This window comes from Vidua macroura, chromosome W (genome assembly GCF_024509145.1).
Source record: "Vidua macroura isolate BioBank_ID:100142 chromosome W, ASM2450914v1, whole genome shotgun sequence".
Classification (NCBI taxonomy): domain Eukaryota; kingdom Metazoa; phylum Chordata; class Aves; order Passeriformes; family Viduidae; genus Vidua; species Vidua macroura.
Window position 1 is genome coordinate 2,592,670 of NC_071610.1, and position 23,947 is coordinate 2,616,616.

The 23,947-nt window shown below is 42.9% G+C and overlaps 1 pseudogene; it reads left to right on the plus strand.

The window, feature by feature from the left end:
• The window catches only part of LOC128821378 (SET-binding protein-like), a 37,890-nt pseudogene extending 14,903 nt beyond the window's left edge, over positions 1–22,987 (plus strand).
• The last annotated feature ends 960 nt before the right edge of the window (positions 22,988–23,947 follow it).

Consider the following 23,947-nt stretch of genomic DNA (forward strand, 5'->3'; position numbering starts at 1 on the left):
CTTCTCCACGTGGTTGCTCTCTTTTCCTTGCTGGATTCCCTTCAGCCACATGTGATATCCTTTGCTGGAATAAAACCCTGCACAAAGAGCCTTTCTTGCCTCTATCGCTGAGCCAGCTGCAGTGAGTGTTGAGTGAGGGTCTGACTGCGTTGCCTGAAGGTTAACTCAACTTGCTTTTCTACAAGAGAGGTTGGTTGGGGACAAGAAATAGGCAGCAGCACCCACCACTCCAACACTCGCATTTTTAGGATGACATTGTGATGTGCTAAAAAAAGAGCTTAAAAAAACCCCGTAATTCATAGCTTCCAAAATGAAAAGAGAATCAGCTGAGAATTTGTATAACCTGCCAAAGTAAGGCTCCAAAGTTTTTTGTTTTTTTTTTACTTGTAACTGAGTTCCAAAGACTGCTCAGGCTTAAGCCACCTAGACATTTCCATTTCCTTCACCGAGACCAGTATCTGGACTATAGCAATGAAAAACAGTCTAAAATGAGAGCTTACCCAATGAAAACATTGCCATTCATGATACTGTATTATATCAGACCAATTGTGACACCCAGAAATGAGACACCAAAACATATTGGAAAAGAGACTGAATTCAGTCACTGGTTGTATCAGGGTTACTGCATGCCTGACAAATAACAAAAATATTCTCCAGCAAATGCTCCAGTGTCTATTGCATTAAGGAAGTTGTGTCCTAGAAGACAAGGGTTAAAAGTCTTCAAAAATTTTAACAAGGCTTTTTATTGGTCTTTTAGTGGAAGTTTATGATTTCATAGTTTGATAACAGTTGGATTTGTTAGCCGTTTTGCTTTTTGAACAAATGTTTGCTAAACCTTTACTTCCAATTTAATATATTTCACTTAGATGCAACAAATTGTCAAAATTCTCAATACTGCTGAACCCAAAAGAGTTTCCAAAGTAGAGGCATGATCCCCACCAGGCTTACTTGGAAATATAATTAGTTTAAAAAGGCCATTTCATGTTATTTTCCTTCAGTTTATTGTCCATGCCAATAAAAACATAAGATGGTGTGGTAGAACTTGCAATAGGAGCTCTGTCAGATTTGCTGTTTAAACTTTTAAAACTTTTTAAAATACTTTTTAAACCATGACACTGTCTAAGATCTCAGTGCAGCTTTTTATCCTCTCTGCTTTTGACCTTCACTGGAATTCCCAACATAGGTCCTCACTTGAGTCTAGCCATAACTGCTGACCAGTTCTCACTGAGGGGGGGAATTAAACTTTTCCATTATAATCTTGACCTTCTTTCTGCTAATTTCCCTGTGATGGCTAAACAGTGATTGACTAATCAGAAAATAAAAGGTAAAAGAAAAAAAGTCCTATAAGATTATATAGCTCTGTCCCAGGAAACCACTTCCATAGCTTAATTGCTCTTTTCATTTGGTATTTGTCATCTTTCACAATATAAAAATTATGTATAACAGAGATAAGAGGAGACACCCTAAATATTTAGATGAAAGCTGAAAATAGATTTATATCACAATTTCAGTGCTATCTTTACTGAGTGGACATTTTGGTATGCTCAGTAATACCGTTTGCAACTTCACTGTATGTTGCTGGAGATGAAATATGGAGCGAACCCACCTACATTCAGTGGAGATATCTGTGATACAAGGATCGAGAGAACCATTTAGTACTCTTAGGCATTCAGGAATTGCAGTCTGTTTCAATGTAGTGTTCTAGTGCAGGTGCCATCGAATTGTTGCTAATTTTTAATTTTTGTGTTGCAACAGCATTTAGCTATTTTTGAAAAGTTCAGTGTTCTCTGGTGGTATGTAGTGGTCATGCATATGGTAGAAAACAGTCCTGTCATATAACCTTAAAGCCTATGTATGATTTTACAATCTAGAAATATCAGGATGTCAAGGGAAGAGTTTTCCCTCTTACTTTCTGGAGGAGATGGTTGCAGTCTGTTACAAATGGAGTGAGAGCTTAGACAAGTCCTGCCCTTGACTCAGATTTCTGGCAGTAGCTCTGTTTGAAGTGGCCTACACTCCAGATGGCTCTCACTCACAAGTTCTTAAGAATGGCTGATTTGGTCTATTATAAAATGAATTATTTATTGAATAGACACAAGATTACCAGACAGAAGATTTTAAACAGACTTATTTACTTACTACACAGAATAAACAAAAATAATTATTAGTAAATAAAAATACAGTGCACAATAAAAGGTACCTATATTACAGCTAGTGAATAAATAGTATAGGTTAGGAGTCAATGTAGCTTACCACCAAATTGATGATGAAGTACACATAGAGCCCTTTCACTCAATTCCCAAGAAAGTAACCACAAAGATGCATCCAAACTTTGATGAGAAGCCCTACACGTTTCCATGGTGTGTGCAAAAGATTTCTGCTTTGTGAAAGTTTTGTGTAGCTTTTATAGTTTGTAAAGTGAAGTGTCTGTCAGTCAGAAATTTCATCTTATCTCCCTACATCTTGTTCTCAAGGCAAGATGTTTATTGTCAGCTGGGGCTTGCACCCCACTGGCACCGTAGATAACTCACTATGACAGATGTCCAGCCTGGGTTATCTCAACAATGCATGTGAGGGGGAGAATGCCCAGAGCTATCACACCAGCTGATAGACTGAACAGATAAGCTCTTCTGTGGTAGGGGGAAAGTCCTGCCTCACAGTCCTGACACAAGAAACCTGTACCAAGAGTGAAGTGTCCCACTGAGGGAGTGTCACCAACTACCTTGGTTGGCCACAGCAAAAGTCCATTCCTTGTACTGCACCAACTTGGACTATCACTGGCCATTCATTAGTGAGTCCTGTGAGCTTTGTCTTATTTTACATCTCTTAGGACCTCTTGGGGTTAAATATGCAATGTTAATGCATATGGCTATTTCCTAGCCCTGTGTCATGCATGCAAACATATGCAAGTCACACTTATGAAATGCACAAATGTATGTGTACTTTTAAAAGTTATTTTCCAATATCTTTATCTTAAAAGTGCTCTTGTTCCTTGTCCTGGGTTACAATGTGGGGTTTAACCAAAGTATGTATTCTACAACCATCTACATCACCTTCTGATGAACTGTGGAGTAGTGTCTCTTTATCTTCACAAATGACAACTTCCTCCAGGGTAGCACCCACCCACCCTGAGGGGGCCATCTCTGTTAATGGGCCATAATGGCTCAGCAGCATAATGGGCAGCTATAAGGACCTAGGCCAGTAAGAACTCCCCAAAATATCCCATGACTCCTATGATTATATCACTCCACTGTGAAACTCCTCGTCCTGGGGAGGTACCACCGGAACACCACCTCATATAATCTTGAGGTTTGGGGACTTGGAACACCACCACGACCACTGGACATCCAGAGGAGGACCCACATTTCCACAGGACCACTGCTCTCAACAAGACCACAACCATCATTTGAACAGCACTGCAACCACTGCTTAATTGGATTGTGACCACCACCCCTGACCAACAGGGGCTAGGGTGTACTCTGACTTTGTAGTTTTAAGCCAGTTTTTCTGTATCGTTGCATTTATTATAATCTTTGTATTATCCAACTTAAAATCTCTTGCAAGGTATTTGTGTGAGTGTTAATTTGTCCCACTGGTTTACCTTCGAACCAGCACATTCCTCTTAAAAGCCTTACATTGGGTGATTACACCTTCCAAAGGGAGAGTTGGAGGAATACTGGAAGAAGGGAGAAGTGACAATCAAATGAATGAACAGCATTCATCTGATGTCAGTACAAACACACATATAAATAGCCATGCTCTGCTGAGAAGTGTCATTTATCCAGATGAGATTTCTTCTCTGACAAAACTCCCCTCTATATCTCAGTTTCCTTCTGGAATGGGCCATTGCCACACAGCACTGAATAAATCTCTGGTTCATTCACTCTCATAAGGCCAAATGCATTAGTACAATTTAAAACAGGAGTTGCTATAGGCAAAACCAAATATGGTGAAATATTGGCAAAGTCACCATGAGTTTTGTTTTGGTTTGAGGGGGGTGTTGTTTGAAGTTTCTTTTAAGAAACAGCATATGCAGTTCTGGACTATTAGTCACAAAGCCTTAATCACCCACAGTTTTAGAATCATAGAATCCTAGAATCCTAGAATGGTTTGTATTGGAAAGGACCTTAAAGATCGTCTAATTCCAACCCCCTGTCATGGGCAGGGACACCTTCCACTAGACCAGGTTGCTTACAGCCCCATCAAACCTGGCCTTGAGCACTGCCAGGGATGAGGTATCCACAACTTCTCTGGGCAATGTGTGCCAGTGCTTTGCCACCCACATAGTCAAAAATTTCTTCCCAATATCTAATCTAAACCTGCCCTTCTTCAGCTTAAGGCCATTCCCCCTTGTCCTATCACTACACACCCTTGTGAAAAGTCCCTCTCCAGCCTTCTTGTAAGCCCCCTTTTGTTACTGGAAGGTGCTCTAAGGTCTCCCCAAAGCCTTCTCTTCTCCAGGCTGAACAACCCCAACTCTCTCAGCCTCTCTTCATAGGAGAGGTGCTCCAGCCTTCTGATCATCTTCATGGTGTCCTCTGCACTCTCTCCAACAGGTCCATGTCCTTCTTATGCTGAGGACTCCACAGCTGGATGCAGTATTCCAAGAGGGGGTCTCACAAGAGCAGAGTAGAAGGGGCAGAATCACCTCCCTTGACCTGCTGGTCACGCTACTTTTGCCACATCCCAGGATGCAGCTGGCTTTCTGGGCTGTGAGTGCACACTGCCAGGTCATGTTGAGCTTCTCATCCACAAATACCCTCAAGTCTTTCTCCCCAGGGCTGCTCTCAATCCATTCTCTTCCAAGCCTGTACTTGTGCTTGGGACTGCCCTGACCCAGATGCAGGACCTTGTGCTTGGTTTTGTTGAACTTCATGAGGTTTGCAGAGTCCCACCTCTCAAACCTGTCAAGGTCCCTCTGGATGCCATCCCTTTCCTCCAGTGTGTTGACTGCACCACACAGCTTGGTGTTGTTGGCAATCTCTCTGAGGGTGCACTCAATCCCACTGTCCATGTCACCAACAAAGATGTTAAAAAGTGCTGGTCCCAATACTGACCCCTGAGGAACACTTGTCACTGCTCTTCACTTGGACATCAAGCTATTGACTGCAACTCTTCGAGTGCAACCATCCAGCTAATTTTTTATCCATAAAGTAGTCCATTTGTCAAATCCATGTATCTCCAGTTTAGAGACAAAGATGTCATACAAAACAGTGTCAAATGCTTTGCACAAGTCCAGGTACACAATGTCTGTTGCCCTTCCATCACCCATCAGTGCTGTTACCCCATTGTACAAGGCCACTAAATTTGTCAGGCATGATTTGCCTTTAGTGAAGCCATGTTGGTTGTCACCAATCACCTCATTATTTTCCACATGCCTTAGCAAAATTTACAGAAGGAGGATCTGCTCTATGACTTTTCCAGGCACTGAGGTGAGACTGAAAGGCCTATAGTTCCCTGGGTCTTCTTCATTTCCCTTTTTAAAAATTAGGGTTATGTTTCCCTTTTTCTAGTCAGTGGGAACTTCACTGGACTGCCATGACTTTCCAAATATGGTGGATAGTGGCTTAGCCACTGTGTCCTGTAGTGAGGGACAAGTGCTGCACAGTTACGGGGTGAGTGTTTGTACAATCTGGCCCATAAAAGTTACTATTGTAGCTTTACAAAGTAGCATTATTTTTAAATACAATTACATTCATCAAAACAGCTGTTTGGGCCCTTGAAAACTTTTAGGAGTACAAATCAAAACTACTAAAAAGAGCTCCAAAACTGTTATCTGGCTCCCTTAGAATAAACGTACTTCTTATTTTCCTCTAAGTCTTCTGCCAGACCTGGGGAAAAGAGACCAAGCTAGCATGACTGTTCACAGAATCACAGTCACAGAATTTTTAGGGTTGGAAGGGACCACTAAAGATCATCTAGTCCAACCCCCCTGCCAAGGCAGGGTGTACTAGTTTGAAAGCAAACCAGTGAGAGACTCCAAGTCAGAAACTAAAACTTAATAGGAAAATTGAAATAAATGCAATAGTACAAAACCACTGACAGAGTCAGAATACAGCCTGACACCCTGTTAGTCAGGGTGTTGGTAGCAGTCTAATTAAATGGTAGCTGCAGTCCTCTTGGAGTGATAGATGTGCTTCTGTTGAAGCAGTGATCCTGTAGAGGGGTGGAGTCTTCCTCTGAAGGTCAAGTGGTGGTCTAGAAGGGTCTGGTCTTCCTCTGGGATTCCAGTGGAAAAGGCTGCTTGTGGTGTTCAAAACTCGGATTATATCCAGGTAGGAATGCTTGACTCCTCTCCCTGGGCGGAGCATCTCACAATGGGATGATGTAATTTTATCAGTCATGCAGTGAGACTCAACGGCCCATTAACAGAGGATATCCCCCTGGAGGGAGGATTGGTCATGGAAGAGATAAAGAACACTGCCCCGCCTGGTTTTAAAAGATGGTAATAGAATACATACTTTTGGTTACATCTTGCATTGTAACCTAAGACACAGTGTCACCTAGAGCAGGTGACTCAGGAACACATTCAGGTGGGTTTTGAATATCTCCAGAGAGGGGAGACTCCACGACCACCCTGGGCAGCCTGTTCTAGTGCTCTGCTACCCTCAATGTAAAGAAGCTCTTCCTCATGTTGAGGTGAAACTTCTTGTGTTTTAGTTTATGGTTGTTGCTCTTCATCTTGTCACTGGGTACCACAGAAAAGGGTCTGTCACCATCCTCTGGGCACCTGCCTTGGAGATAGTTATATGCATTAATGAGATCCCCTCTCAGTCTCTTCTCTTCTCTTTTCTCTCTCCTCTCCTCTCCTCTCCTCTCCTCTCCTCTCCTCTTCTCTTTCTCTTTCTCTTTCTCTTTCTCTTTCTCTTTCTCTTTCTCTTTCTCTTTCTCTTTCTCTTCGCTTCCTCTTCACAGGCCCAGCTCCCACAGTCTCTCCTCATAAGAGAAATGCTCCAGACCCCTCATTATTTTTGTAGCCTCTGCTGGATCATCTCCGGTAGCTCCTTGTCTTTCTTGAACTGTGGAGAGCAGAATTGAACACAATACTCCAGATAGGGCCTCACTAGGGCCAAGTAGAGGGATAGGATCACCTCGACCTGCTGGCCACACTCTTCTCAATACCCCCCAAGATACCATTGGCTCATAGTCAACTTGTCATCCACCAAGACTCCCAGGTCCTTCTCAGCAGAGCTGTTCTCTAGTAGGTCAGCCCCCAACCTGTACTGGTACTTGGGGTTATTCCTCCCCAGGTACAGGACCCTGCACTTGCCCTTGTGGAACCTCATTAGGTTTCTCTACACCCAAGACTCCAGCCTATCAAGGTCCTGCTGAATGGCAGCACAGCCTTCAGGTGTATCAGCCATTCCCCTCAGTTTCATATCATCACAAACTTGCTGAGTGTGTATTCTATCCCTTTGTCCAGATCATTGATAAAAAAGTTGAATAAGGCTGGAGCCAGTATTGATCCCTAGGGAATGCCATTGACTACAGGCTTCCAACTGTATTCTGTTCTGCTGATCATGGCCCTCTGAGCTCTGCCCTTCAGCCAGTTCTTGATTCACCTCACTGTCCATTCATCTAACCCACATTTCCTGAGCTTACCTACTAGGATGTTATGGGAGACACTGTCAAAAGTGTTGCTGAAGTCTGTTGCTCCATTCAGCCTACAGCATTTCTTAGAGGAACAGGCTGTTGAGGGATAGCAAAAATTATGGGGAAAGTGAGTCAAAACTTTTCTTGAAAGTATTTTGACTAAGGCATTTGAAATACAGTGGGTTTTGTTGTTGTTTTAATGCTGCCACTTGCTTTACTGTGTTGCTTCCAATGTTTGCACTGACCAAGGAGAGAAGAAACAAAAGGGAAGATGGAAAGGGAGATGGAGCTGGAGTATTTATCACCTAACCAGCCTTTTATTTCTTCTCTTAATGGTTGTATGTTTATTGCTGTGCCTGAGGCTCAGTAGAAAGTCTTTTGGACTAGTGATTAATTAATCAAATTAAATGTTATGATCCCTTTGCTTTTAGGGAGTGTTGCAAGCCCCCCAGTGTCACTGTTAAATCAGAAATGACACAGAGTCAGACAGAAGGCTAAGTGGCATAAGCACCCCATCTTTACTGAAACCTCTTCTTTTATACACTGGTCGATACAGGTGGACCTGATTGGTCATTTAATCAATACATTTCACCTGATTGGCTAATTAACAAGACACCCATTTGTAAACAATCTTATGAGAATAACAGGAAAACAGCTATTAGAAAAACACCACCTACAGGTTGTTTTTAATAATTGGCTATAATTGTTTATCTCCAGCTTCCCAGGCCGATTCTGGGAAAACTTATCCAGCTTTCTCTCTCTCTGACCAGGCTGTCACATCCACACCCTAGCACTGTGCCTAATTTCCGCCTCTTAATTTACTCTCTGTCCAACAGTCAAGCAGTCGTTCCTTTGCAACTTGGTGGCTCCCAGCTATTTATTTTTGCTCTTTATGGAAAATGCCAGAATGTCTTGTTTGAAGTTTTTATTCAGACCACTGCTATCTTATGCAGTTGTGTAGATTCCACCTTGGGTGTGCAGCAGCTTCACATCAGGCACAATTGGCTTCTCCTGGGCTCTTGGCTTTAAAAGGAAATAAAGAATCATGGCCAAATTCTCATCTCAGCCTGGCATAAATCAAGCATCTCTCTATTAAAATTGGTGAGGTTGACTTTTGGAGTGAAGTATCTGTTGAGGCATGTATTGGGTCTGACCGAGATAAAGTTCACAGTCCTTACAGTGCTGTGCTGTACATTAGTAGCTGGACAGGTGTTGATAACAGACAAGTGTTTTGCCTACTGTTGAATGGAGCTGTCCCTCTGACATTCCTTCCCCCACCAAAGGGGATGGGAGTGTGCTGCAGTATGTTATAAATGAATGCTCCGATTTAATAATTAAAGAAATTTATTAAATTATCAAATCATAAATTTGGAAAAAAACCACAAGCAATTTGACTCTGAGCCAGGCAATCAATGTCACGGAGACTTAGGACTTGGCCTTTATCACACCAAAGTCCCCGTGGGTCTCCGAGGGTCAGTTCTAAGGGGTCCATTTTTATACAGTCTCTCGGGCTTTGGAAGGGGGGCTTCTTTAGCATATTATCACATTTCCCCAGGAACCGGTGGAAAATTGCTGGAATCCTGTCAGGTGAAAATTTCTGGGATAAGCTTCTGATGATGCCTATCAGAATACCTCCTGCTGGGGTCTAGTCAGACGACAGAAATCCCTTGGAATATACATTTCTGGAGACAGTGTCTTCTTGGTGTTTGAATCTTTATCACTTAGTCTGTTGATGCTGCTGATGCCTATCAAAAATGCCTCCAGCTGGGGTCTTGTCAGATGAAAAATCCTTTGGAATATACATCTCTGGCAACTGTGTCTTCCTGGTGTTTTGAATTTCTATCACTTAGCTTGCTTGTTGCCCAACACTGGTTTTAGTACACAAAATGCTGTGGTTTTTAATTTAATTTAGCACTAATTATTTTATAACATATATTACATATTACAATCCCTCCCCTTTTATATTAATTTATTAATTCATGCTTGTTATGACAAGTTTCACCTAGTTAGTTCATTACACATTTTCAAAATTTATTTCCAACATTTATAAAATCTAGCATCTACATTTATTAAATTAACAATCTTTGATGCAATAGATTATTCTAATTTTAATAATTTTAAATTTCTATTACTACGTGTATCTTAGGATGTTAGTTTTATTACGAGGTAGCTTAAGGTTTACAACGGCTCCTTCCTAAGCAAAATATTGGTAAAAGACTCTACTTGTTTTCTATGTCTGCTAAAACTCATCCTTGTAGCTATCCCACGGCAACTGTGTTTTGTATATTTCATAATGATCTCTGAGTTGACTCATCTGGTCTTCAAACCTAGCTAAAGTTTTCGCAGCTCTGCTTTTCCTATCTTCTCTTAGTTTCATTATTCTATGAATCAGGGACTCATAAATTCCGGGAGGCTGGACAGGACAAACGCAGATCCACACCAATGTGGTGAAACATACGTTCTCCCTTTATTGTTTATAAGATGGCAGTTTATATACACTTCAATATAGTTTACAATTGTGAGTACAATCTCATTGGCAAGCAAACATTGTTTCTCTTTGTCTTAAGGTGGTTAATGTTTCACACTGCAGACCTATACTACTTCACACCCAGAAAGCTCAATTATACTGTGATTACCTTAACATAATTTCTAACTGCGCCACGGACTGAATTTCTAACTGCATCAGAGGCTTCAAGGCCTCACCAAGGCCTGTAGCTGAGGCCTAGGCTGGGGTAGCTCAACCTTCTAAATATAAATCATGCCCTCTTTCTCTCAGAAATTCTGCTACAATTCTAGATGCCTTGGGTGCTTTTGCTAGTTCAGGATCTACTGGTGTTGTTGCTATCTGCATACTTTGGACAACAGAGTGGATTAATCGGATTAAGCACGGTATTAAACAGGGTAGAAACAGTAATCCAGCTATTGAACATAATATTAAAAACCCTATATTCCTCCACCAAGCTGCTCCTCCAAACAATTGATCCCACCATGAAGCTTGGAGGATGGAATTCCACTGTTGGACTGGTACATGTGCTAGTCTCTTAATCTCTGCAGCAAGGTTGTTTATAGCCTCCCCAGGATCGTCAATTTCCACACAGCATTCTGATTCATTAAATTTTCCACAAACCCCTCCTTCTTCGGCTAACAAGTAGTCCAGAGCTATTCAGTTCTGGTATACAAAGGCTCGCTTTTGAGAGTGCTGTTTGGCCAATAGTCGTAAAGCTTCCGAAGTATGATTTGACACGACTTCTACTGTGGAATACAAAGTTGTGTTTCGTGTCATGTAAATAAAGGCAACCTGTGTAGTTGTGGTTATGAAATGTCTGGAACACAGCCATGGGACAGCTATAAAGATGAGTATTAAAAAACAACCGAGGAAAGCATGAAAGCAGGCTTTTGAACAAATCTTTTGTGTGCAAATAACAGTTATAATGTGGGAATCCAGAGCATCCCTCTCTGGCTGCCCTGGAAGGTCTGGGACCCTGGCAGGGGGTCAGGAACCCCCCTGTACAGAGCCCCGAGAGACACTGTCTCTGATCTCTGTCCATGGAAAAGAGTTTTCATTCTTACAGGATGAATTACAAGCTCTGAGTGTTCTATATAAGTAGTAATTAGTGTGGCACGGGTGCAAAAGTAGAATTTTAGGATTCTATATAAGGGGTTCAAAGGGGGCAAGATGGAGGAAAATTGGGCGTGCCTTGTCCTTTTTCTTCTTCTTCATGCCCTCCATGTTTCACCGTGGTGTTGGCATTTTTCTATTGGTTTAGGCTGGGGACACACTGTTCAACATGGGTGATAGATATTGGCACCTTATTGTAAATATAGCACATGTAGTTTCTAGTATATAATGTTTGTAACATCCCACTGAGGGGCAGAGCCCCGCACGCTGTCCTGCAAGACAGACCTGCTGCAGGTCAGAGAGAAAATATTTTAGATAAGAAGAAATAAACAACCTTGAAAACCAGCACAGACGACTTACGACTCCTTCTTTGGCAGCGGGGCTGAAAGACAGAGACTTTCTACAATCTTGGGAGCATTTAAATATCACAGATCCCGACATTATAAGTCTTAAGTTGTTCTGTAATAAGAGCTTTTGAATTATAACTTTAGAAAGTTGCTTAGTATTAAGGATATTAAACTGTAGTTCTAGAATGTATAAGTCTTAAGCTGGTTTGCAATAAGGACTTTTGAATTACAACCTTAGAGTGTTGCTTAGTACTAAGGATTTTAAACTGTAGCTTTAGAATATACAAAGGATTTAAACAGAAAGTGACCCTATCTCAAGCTCTTGATGGACATCTAGATTGCTGATTAGTGACTTTGAAAGGGGAAGTTAGACATCACTACCATAGATTAATGATCTCAGAAAATAGAAGTTGGACCCCACCATCTGGATACACATCCTGGGATATACACAATAGGGTATAGAAATTGGAAAGGAACCAAACATCACCATCATAGATTTATGATCCTGGAGTATAGAATTGTGATGTTAAAGGTAGAAATGGAAACTGTTGAAAGCTCACGTAGAAACTGGGAAAAGATTATGAATATGCATGAATATGATTGATAAATACCAGCAAGCCCAACAACCGGTGTGCAGTCGGAGGGGAAAACCCCCACCACCGTACCCAGTGCTGTCTTTGCTCATATGTCACCATATTAATTAATAAATTGCATTGCTGCTTGATATATTGGCTGAGTCAAGCATCTCATTCCTAACACTACTACAGCCTGGAATCTTATTAGTCAATTAAGTAGATAAATTTGGGTTCTATATCCCCAGCTCCCATCTTGAGCCCAAGTGGCCGGGCCATAATATGCTATTATTCTTTCTGCCGACCATTCGTCCTCTCCCCATTTTTGGTCTCCTCCTGCTTTTGGGAGTTCTAGTTTCAACTCTCTCTTTTCTCTATCCAGAGTCTCATATAGGGGTACTCTCAGTAAATTGCTCTCTGACCTAGGTAGCACAAAGAAGGAGGGTCTTATCATGCCTAAAGTACAGCATCCTTTCCATTTAGGGGGTAGTTCACTGTATGCCTTTTCCCTGCAAATCCAATATATTCCATTAGGGACTTTCCACGGGTCTTTGACAGCGCCTGGTTTTTCCCAGTAATCCTTTAGGGCCTCCAAGGATTGGTAAGGGTTAGCTCCAGAGCTCTTGTACCAGCACAACCTAATTTGGTTATCCCAGTCACAATTTATTTCTTTGGTTCTACCCCAATACCCAGCGGGAGCCTTCGGCTGCCAGGTCTTGGTATTATTGTTTGAATTTACTGCTAAGGTAGATATACAAGGGGTATAACCCACCCGTTGTGTGTATCTTTTCCCTTCCTGACTGATACAAATTGTTCCAATTATTTTACGACCTAGAACCCACCCTTCAGGCTGTATTATCATTTTAGACATTCCGGTGTAATTCCACCTCAGAAGTTGCTCTGGAGTTAAACCCTCACCCTTCCATGGCCATTTCTTGGCTGATTTGAGCCCTCCACAAATCCAGCAGTTGGATAATCCTAACGCTGTAGCAATCTCTTGCATCAGATCCATGAAGAGGTTTTTATTTGAATCGGTTGAACTCCAGCTGCTATACTCTCGGGGTCTGTGTCTCTGTGAAGTCTTGATGACCCCAAGATTGTAAAAGTCCTTTTTCTCCCAGCCCAAGCCGCCAATGAAGAGGTCTGGAATGCGTCCAATTGCTTTTTCAAGGTTGTTTATTTCTTCTTATCTAAACATTCTTTCTCTGACCTGCCGAGCTCTGGCTAGCAAGTCCACCATAATAGCATTCTGCACGAGCCTTGGGCAGCTCCCACCTTATAAACTCAAAACTACGTGTTCTATGTTTACAGTTCCTATACTAATACCTAAGATCTATGTTGGACAGTGTGTCTCCACCTCAAACCAACAGAAAAGTGTCACCATCACAGCAAGACATGGAGGACAAGACAAAGGAGAAGAAGGTCAGGACACGCCCAAATCCCTCCATCTTGTCCCCTGAACCCCCTATCTTAAAACCCCCCCAAATTCTATTTTTCACCCTGTGTTAATTTCACTATCACACTACTCAAACCCTTGTGGCTTGTAATCCCTCATATAAAACTGACAGCTTTCCACAGGCTAAAAACAAAGCCACAGATGTTCTTGACTTCATGCCAAGGTCTCCGAGACCCCTGCCAGGGTCTCGAGACAGCCAGGGCAGCCAGAGGGATGTCCTGGACTCTGACACTATATTGCTGTTCTAACTGCTCATATTGCTCTCTTAATTCTTTTAGCTTCCCCTGTTCGATCTCCTTTTTTCTTACTTCTGACTCCTGTTTCTTTAACTCTTGAGTTATTTGTTTCATTCTACTTTCAGGATCTGCACCTTTTCCATCTTTAGAGAAACAAAAAATCTCATCATACCATAAACAAATTCGATCATCATTCTCTTTTAGAAAATTAAGTAACACAGGTTCCTTATTAAGAGAAGTTATTTTCCCGCATTTTGTATTTTCTCCTACCCAGTATGTCTTTCCCCCTCTAGTAGACATTCCAATTTTGCTGGGATTGTAGCACGTCGGACTAGCCTGAACATGTGCCATAAAGGTGGATTCCATCCTTTCCCCAATCCATACTGTATGGTTACACTGATCACAGATGGGGATATTAGGTTTTAACCCAGCAGCCCTCTTATACATGTGTTAATGTTTTCATATTCCCTTTCATAGGTCATGCTGCTAACCATCGATCCTTAGGTGTTGCTCTGGGGTCATGACAAATTATTCCTCCTTCTGATTGACATAATTTATATTGAGTGCCATTATACATGCAGCTTCCCCTTTTGTTGCCATTCTTGCAGTCAAAGTTAGTCCAGTATGCCATGATTTTTGTAACTACCTGTCCTTTTAGGGTGGTCTTAAGGCATTGCTCACAGTCTTGGGCTGGACTGTGCCCCTCAACATTGAGGTGTTTCTCAATGATCAGGCTGACTGTCCTGCCCATCATTAGGCTCAGAATCATCAGAGTTCCCCACAGGCATACCCCTCTGCCTTTGCCTACGCCCACTGGGTTGCCACCAGTGGTGAGGTAATCCATCTTCACGGCAGCAGGGGTATTCTTCAAGGGACTCATAAATGGAACGAGCTGCCCACCTCCTCTTAAAGGTGTCCCACCTTGACAGTTTGACTGCATCGGCACTGCAAGGTACTTTGTTTAACCTGCGACACTCAGTTGTAATGGCTTGTGTTCTGGAGTTCAATTTACCTCTCACTCCCTCCTGGAACAACCTGTACCACTCTATAGAGTCTAATTCCAATATGCCTGCATTAGTGGTGACCACTAAGGCAAGGGTGGTTATAGCATGTTCCTCTTCCCAACATGGTGGACAAAGTCCGTGAAGTCTATATCCTCTCCTGCTATGTGCAACCCAAATTTCTTGACAATAATAACATTTAAAATGAACGACTGGATAACATTCACACCCATGTAGCAAACAACTTATCTTATCCCCTTCAGTCATTAGTATGCCAGTGCAATTTTATCTTCAAATCTCCTGGAGGAGAAGTCACTTTCCATTCCGGTGTCCTCTCCTGACGTTCAATCCTTTTTACTCGGGAAGCGTGCATCCAACCCGTCTCAACCGTTTGTATTGCTGTGTCTGTGGTTAGAAGCACAATGAAAGGACCCTCCCAATGAGGAGTTAGGGAGATTTCTTTCCAAGCTTTAATCAGTACTTCATCTCCTGGTTGTATTTTATGTATGGCAAACCCCAAAGGGGTGCTTTGCATTATTAATCCCTTTTTTCTTAGCTCTTGCAGATTCTTATTTATTGTTATTAAATATGGCTGAATTTGGCTGTCCTCCAGCTTGGGGTGTCCACCTGGCATCCCATGTTCATATGGCATTCCATAAAGCATTTCAAAGGGTGATAGTCCACTTTTTGAGTGAGGCATAATTCTTATACTGAGTAGGGCTAAAGGAAGGCACTTGATCCATGACATTTTAGTTTCCAACATCAATTTTGACAACTGGGCTTTTAGTGTCTGATTTATCCTTTATACTCACCCTGAACTCTGAGGGTGCCATGGAGTATGATATTCCCAGCAGATTCCTAGAGCTTCTGCCAACTGCTTGATAATTTTTGATGTAAAATGCGTTTCCTGATCTGAATTTATAGAATCTACTATACCATATCGAGGTATAATATCTTCTAACAGTCTCCTAGACACTGTCTGAGCTGTAGCCTTGATACTTGGAAAGGTGTCTACCCAATGTGTCAGTTGGTCTACCATTATGAACAGGTATTTATACCTTCCCACTTCAGGTAGTTCAGTGAAATCTACCTGAATCTTTTCAAATGGACGATATGCCAATGGCCTGCCTCCGAATTGAGTTTGCTGTGACCTGGCCTTATTTATCTTTTGATAGGTCATGCATCTTTGTACCTCCTGTTTAGCTACTTCATAAATCCCTCTGCACCCAAAGAATTTCAAAAATTGTTCTGCAAGTGCTTGTGCCACCCAGTGGGTCTGCTGGTGAAGCCTATTTAGAACTTTCCTTGCGTACTCTTTGGATAATAATTCTCTTCTATCAGGCAGTTTCCATTTACCTTCCTCCCACTTGCCTCCTATTTTCTCATACCATTCAATTTCCTTTGAGGAGGGACAGGAGGGATAGTCCTGGGTTTTATCCCCTCTAACTTCCGGAATATTTATTACCAATAATGCTGCTTTTTTAGCTTCCCTGTCTGCCAGATTGTTTCCCCGAGTCTGAAATTGCATCCCCAGCTGGTGTCCCTTAACATGTACTACAGAAATTGCTTCTGGTCCTCTAATAGCCTCTAGGATTTGTCTTATTAATTCTTCATGAACCAACCCTCTTCCATGAGTGCTGATCAAACCTCTTTCTTCCCAGATTTTTCCAAAGGTGTGGACTACCCCAAAGGTGTATTTGCAATCAGTAAAAACCGTCCCTCTCTTCCCTGTTAACCATTTGAATGCTTGTAAGACTGCATACAGTTCACAAGCCTGTGCCAACCGTCACCTAGAGGTCCTGACTCTACTACTTTTCCTGACTTCACATCCACTATTGCATATCCTGACTTCCTTTTTCCATCTACAAACCATTTTTCCCCATCCTCTAACTCTTCTTCTTCCAAGTCCTGTCTTATCTTTGTCTGTAATTCCACCACTTCTGCACAATTATGATTACACTCCTCCAGTGCTTCTCCGAATAAGAATCGTGCTGGATTTTGAGCAGCAGTTGTCCGTAACTCTAAATCAGGTGAATGCAACAATATAGACTCATACTTCAAAAGCTTAGCATCCGTGAGCCATTTGTCTGCTTTCTGTTGGAAAATGCTTCTTACATTGTGTGTAGTATAGACCACTAGTGGTGCTCTGAAGGTGACCTTTTTTGCTTCTTCTACTAGTAATGCTACTGCCACTATTGCCTGAAGACAAGTGGGCCAGCCTCGGCTTACGGGGTCTAAGAGTTTTGACATATATCTCACAGGTTTTTTGGCTTCAGCCCAATCCTGCGTTAGTACTCCATGGACAGTGTGATTACTAACATCTGCAAACAACTGAAACTGCTTCTTTACATCAGGAAGGCTCAGCACTGGAGTGGTTATGAGCATCTCCTTTAATCCTCTAAATTTCTCGTCATCTTGCTCTGTCCATTTTACCCTATCAGTAGTCAATTTTTCATACAGAAATTTCACCTTCTCACTATACCCTTCAATCCACTGTCTGCAGTACCCCACAAGTCCCAATAGCTGCCTAACCTCCTTTTTTGATTGTGTAGGAGGTAATGCAATAATTCCTGCAACCCTCTCGGGGTCTAATTTCTTTTTTCCTTTCGTAATCCAGTGCCCCAGATACTTGACCTCTGTCTCAGTAAACTGCAGCTTTGATTTTGACACCTTTAATCCCTTTTTCCCTAAAAAGTTCAATAAAGCTATTGTGCTTGCCCTCACTTCCTCCTCTTTAGGACCTGCTATGAGTAAATCGTCAACATACTGCAATAGTTTGATTCCCTCTGTGGGCACAAACTGACTTAATAATTTCTCGAGAGCTTGTCCAAACAGGTTGGGAGAATCTACAAACCCTTGCAGCAGAGATGTCCACCTGAACTGTTGCTTTCTATTTGTTTCAGGATCTTCCTACTGAAAGGCAAAGTAATCCTGGCTGTCTTTGGCTAAAGGACAGCTCCAAAAGGCATCTTTTAAGTCTACTATGCTGTACCAAGTGTCTTCAGGGGAAATTCTGTTCAAAAGAGTATATGGATTTGCTACTACAGGAAAACATGTCTTTGTTCGCTCATTTACAGCCCTTAGGTCTTGGACTAGCCTGTGGTTTCCATCAGTTTTCCGTATAGCTAAAATAGGAGTGTTGTGTCTTGACATGCAGGGTTCTAAAAGTTCCCTTCTTTACTAATTCATCTATCACAGGTTTTAATCCCTTTCTCCCCTCCATGGAAATGGGATATTGTTTAATTCTGATTGGATCCTGTGGTCTCTCTATTTCAATAGAAATAGGTTCCATTTCCAACCTTCCAGCCTCTCCTTGGGTATACCAGACCTTGGGATCGATTTTACTTTCATCCTCCTCCGTTAATCTGTATAGACTTACTACTAGCTCCGGCCCTTATACTCTCAAATTTATCCCCAGAGCTACAATTAAATCTCTTCCTAATAGATTATAATCTGCTTCTTCAACTAATAACATATTCCCTAAAAAAAAATGATTTTCTGATTCTATTTCCACTTCTTTAATAACTGGTACTTTAAATGGTTCCCTTTTAGCCCCCATTACCACTATTGTATCCCTACTTTTTGTAATGAACAAAGTTCCCAGGTGTTCCTGGGAACGCGGACAGGGCCTTCCTAGTTCCCATGGCAACACTAAAACAACTACTAACTCTAGCTGAGTACTAATATTGAAATGTTAATTAGCTAATTGCTCTGTTTGTTTTCTCTAAACTACCTGGAGATAACCTGCCTCCCCCACCCACGCCGACATTTTGGGACTAAAATGCAAATAGAAACCCTTGGGACCATGGGAGCATTTTTTAGGGGATAAAGACACCCATAAATAAAGAACTAAACACAGTAGAGGGGGCTAGACAAATGCCCTAGCTGAGGAAGAGGGAAACACATCCCCTGATTGACTTTTACCCATCACCATCACCTACAAAAGACTAGACTAGAGTATGCTGTGGGAAGCAAAGACGAAGAGACAGAATTTCCTGGTGCTGCCACAAGGAAAGGAGAGGGGACAGCTGTTGTTCTGGACTTCAGTGACAGACTCTGCATGCCTCCTTCCCTTTCGGCTACCTGGGAAAGCTACAACAGCGGGGCGAGCTCTGTGTCGGGCCCCCTACCCAGCTGATCTTTTTAATAAAGAGCTGAGCATTAATAAAGGCATTAGCCCTGTTCATTTCACTTTTTATACATCCCTTTGGCAGCTTCTGAACCGTGGAATGTTCTGCTCCTGAATCGACTAGAAAGGTTATTTCCTCCTTTTGGGGTCCTATTTTTAGTTTTATCAAGGGCTCTTTAAATGTCCTGGTCCCCAAAATAAAAAGCCCCTGACACCCCTAATCTTCTTGAAAAACGTTCTCATCCTGTATCCTTTTCTGACAATCCCTCTTTAAATGTCCTTTTCTTTTGCAGTAGTAACACTCAGGGCATTCATTCTTTGTGTTCTTACATGTCCCTTTTCGCAGGACAGGCTGCCCTTTTTGTGCTGGTCTCACGTGGCTTTGGGGACACTGCTCCTGCTTCTGCGCTTCTTTTACTGCTGCCACTAACACCCATGCATCTACTTTCTGTTTTTCTTCATCTCTCCTCATATAAACCTTTTGTGCTTCTCTCAATAATTCCTGCAATCCCCTCTCCTGCCAGTTTTCTGGTTTCTCAAGTTTCTTCCGTATATCTCCCCAAGATTTTGCTACAAATTGTGTTTTTAATAATACTTCTCCTACGGGTGAATTTGGATCAACTCCTGAATACATTTGCAAACCTTTTCTCAATCTCTCTAACCATTCTGTAGGAGTTTTGTCTTTCCCCTGGTATTCTCCAAATACTTTGCTAATGTTCTGCCCTCGGGGTACAGCCTCCCGAATCCACTGTATGATAATGTTTCTTAAATCGACCATATGTCGCCAACCTTCTTTGGTCTGGGTGTTCCACCCGAGCCTTTGATTTGGCCATCTCTGGTCCCCGGCTAAACCTTGGGGATTCTGATGTTCCCATTCTCCTACTCCCGCTTGTCTTATCATCTCTCTTTCCTCAGTAGTAAACAAAATTCTCAATATGGCTTGCATATCATCCCAGGTAAAGACACTGGTCTCCAGAAACTGGTCTAACCGGTCTGACACCCCCAGGGGACCATCCATCAAACTGCCCATCTCTTTTCTGAATGCCCTGATATCCCCGGTGTTAAGGGGCACATTTACATATCCAATGACTCCCCGGGGCTGTTGGAATTTCCCTCAGCGGGAGCAGGCTGTATCCCTCTTCGCCACCCTCCTCACTCTCACTGCTCACATTATTAGTTTTTTCTTTTGTTTTGCTCTGTGTTCTTCTTGCAGGAGGAGAAGAAACAACCTCGGAGGGTGCAGTTGGTCCCATGGCCCCTGCAGGCTGGGATGGAAATTGGGACGGCTGCACGGGCTGAGACGGACGTACCAGAAGTGGCTGTGATGCAGACATGGGCAGGGGTGCCGGTATTGGGTGGGGTTGCCGTGCCTGCTGAACAGGAAAGGGTGGGGGTGGTGGTATTGTATATGGAGGTAGTAAATAGTCTAAGGGGTCCCACGATTCACTTTGAGTTCTTGTTCCTTTCCTGATTTTTACTGTAAATAACCGAACTGCTGATCCCATCCAGATCTTTGCACACTCTATTTCTTCCAGATCCCGCAGTTCCTTGCTATTTATATAAGCTTTCAGGGAGTGACACACCCATTCCTCAAATGTCCTGAACATGGACCAAATCAAATGACTCCTAATCACTTTTCCTCCCCACACATCCATGCAAAAATGGATCATTTCTTCCTTTGATTTCCCTTTTCTTGAAGGACATTCCTCCCAGTTTTCCAGTAAAAAACCTAGGGGACTCTCTGGGGGAATATCTGGTATGTAGCTTTCCTTTCTTCACAGGGGTTTTTTCCTGGGTTTCCCTTTGAGGTTTGCTTTTCCTCTGTCCCATTTTACGAGGTAATATGGTATTATTTCTCAATCGCTTCTCTCCATCCGTGACCAGAACCCTCGCAGGTGGCTGGAAATGCACTACTTGGAGATCCTCTCTCACTCTGCAACTATTGTTGCGTCTCAATCACCCATGCATTCTCACACTTATTCTCATCTATGTCTAGCACACACCGTGTTTAGCAGTTTTACAGATTTACCGATCAGCGTCCAAGGAATGAATCGTTTTGTGGCATTCAATCTGGTAAGAGCTCCCTTTTATTTCTTCTGTCCTGCAACTCTCCCTGGACCTTTCCCGGTCCTAGACAAGGTTGGCTTACCAGTCCGCCGACTCCTGAGGGCATGCCTTTCCTCCCCTTGCCTTTCTGTGGCCGACGTCCAAACCTGCCTTGAGTTTTGTATTTTACATGTGCAAAGGGTTTTCTTCAGTTTCCCTTCTCCTATGACCGGCCGCCCCAACCTGCTGGAGTAAGGAACACGGCTTTTAGGATCCCACACGCCCGACCACCCCACTCAACCATGCGGTACTTAAGATTTGTCTTCCCGCGTGGATTCTTTCGTGCACTTAGAGTTTTACAAGTGAAATTTTCTGCGGTTCCAGAGGGCCGCCCCTATTGTGAGTCTTTCGGGAGCTTCTGAGCTCATTTTCTCTTTTGCTTGTGGCTTTGGCTGATTTTTCTGTCCGATTTTTCCAACAGGGTCTCTCGGTTTCACTCACACCGTCGGGGCCGCTGTAACCAGCAGGGTGCCCCACCGATGGGGAGAGAAACCGTGAAACTCAGAGTTGGATCATGTCGAGGTCACAAATTTTGTTATAGATGAATGCTTGGATTTAATAATTAAAGAAATTTATTAAATTATCAAAGTATAGATTTGGAAAAAAAAACCCACAAGCAATTCGACTCTGAGCCAGGCAATCAGTGTCACGGAGACTTAGGACTTGGCCTCTATCACACCAAAGTCCCCGTGGGTCTCCGAGGGTCAGTTCTAAGGGGTCCATTTTTATACAGTCTCTCGGGCTTTGGAAGGGGGGCTTCTTTAGCATATTATCACGTTTCCCCAGGAACCGGTGGAAAATTGCTGGAATCCTGTCAGGTGAAAATTTCTGGGATAAGCTTCTGATGATGCCTATCAGAATGCCTCCTGCTGGGGTCTAGTCAGACGACAGAAATCCCTTGGAATATACATTTCTGGAGACAGTGTCTTCTTGGTGTTTGAATCTTTATCACTTAGTCTGTTGATGCTGCTGATGCCTATCAAAAATGCCTCCAGCTGGGGTCTTGTCAGATGAAAAATCCTTTGGAATATACATCTCTGGTGCCAGTGTCTTCCTGGTGTTTTGAATTTCTATCACTTTGCTTGCTTGTTGCCCGACACTGGTTTTAGTACACAAAATGCTGTGGTTTTTAATTTAATTTAGCACTAATTATTTTATAACATATATTACATATTACACAGTATGAATAAGAAATCCAGCCCAGCTTCATGAACCAGCCTCTGGGCTGACTGACAGAGGTTTCAACCAATAACAACTCTCCTAAAATGCAAGCATTTGAATGGTCTGGAGTCTGAGAAGCATACAGACTAGACCAATGACTGTGTAGCACCAGGAGTTTTTGAATTGCCTATATAAGCTGCTCAGGAACAATAAAACAGGCTGTTTGGCTGATGAAGCAACGGGGGTCTGTCGTATGTTAAGTTTCATATGAACATCAACGTATCAGGAGTGGGCAAGATCCTGGGAGGGGACACAACCAGGCCAGCTGACCCAAATTAGCCAAAGGAATATTCCATACCATACCATTCCATACCATATGACATCAGCTCAGATATATAAACTTAGGGAGAGAGGAGGAAGTGGAGGAACTCATGAGTTTTCAGTGTTTGCCTTCTGGAGGAACCGTTATGCGTGCTGAAGCCCTGCTTCCCAGGAAGTGTCCAAACATCACCGCTGATGGGAAGTAGAGACTGACATTTTTCCTCTTTAGCTTTTGTGCGTGCAGATCTGTGCTTATTTCTTTCTTTTACTGAAATAAAACTGCCTTATCTCACCCTGCTGGTTGTGCTCCATCTTATTCTCTCCCCTGTTCCAGTGGGAAAGTGCGCCTGGCTCGCAGCGTCCACGGGATGGAGGTTCGCCGACTAGCTGTCCCGCTTGTGGCCGGAGGGCAGACACATGAGGAGCCGCCCCCGAGTCTCTGCTGAGACTGTTGCGGGTGGCAGTGATTGCTGCGGCGTGGGTAGCACAGCAGAGGCACAGAGCACAAGGAAACCGAGGCAAAGGAATAAGGGAAGGACACTTGTCTGAGTCTCCAAAGATTTAATCTCAAAGTGGGGGCAGAGCAAATGACAAATCTGAACCTGAACAGACTACTTTTATAGGGTAGAGGGAACACGGGGAAGACACAACCTTTGACCAATAGGAGGGCATTAGGGGAGGGGTGCAGGGTAAGGGCTCCCCAATAGAAGCCAACATGGGGAGGGAGCAAACCTTACAATCCAATTCTGCTTTGAGGAAGGGATGAAAGACAGGGAACACCCAGAACCAAAGGAGTGTGCTATCTTTGACAGACAGGGGTAAGACAAGGGAACAAGAGAAGTATACAGGTGGATTGACATGTGGATTGACATACATTTTGGTGGGGAAAACTGTGGTAAACAACTCAGGACTGAACCATTAGGGAAGCCAAACGGGGTACATAGACTGAACCATTACAAACTTATAACAAGGAATATCAAAACATACTACAGAAGAACAAACTGTAAAATAACAGACTACCACAGGAAAGGGAGTGATAAAGCAACTGAGTGGGCAGCTAGCACTCAGCCAAGTTCAACCCGCTACAGTCGAAAAGAGCGTGTGGGGCTGGGAAGTCTCATCTGTGGTTTCAGTGGGGGCATGCTGGAATTCTTGTGGCTGTGCCTGACATGCTGGGTGCCCAAAACAGTCTCAGTTCAGCATTTATAGGGATTTTCTTAGCTTGGAGGAAGAGGGTTGGTTAAGATTTTGACTGTGCACAGCCTGGATACTTGTATAAGTGGCGGTTTAAGAAGAGTTGGAAGGAAAAATGTGTGCTATAGCTCTGAACTATATGCAGTTCTTGCTCAAAGGCACTGATAATCTAGGTACAAGGCAAGAAGTCTGTTCAGATACATGGAAGAAGA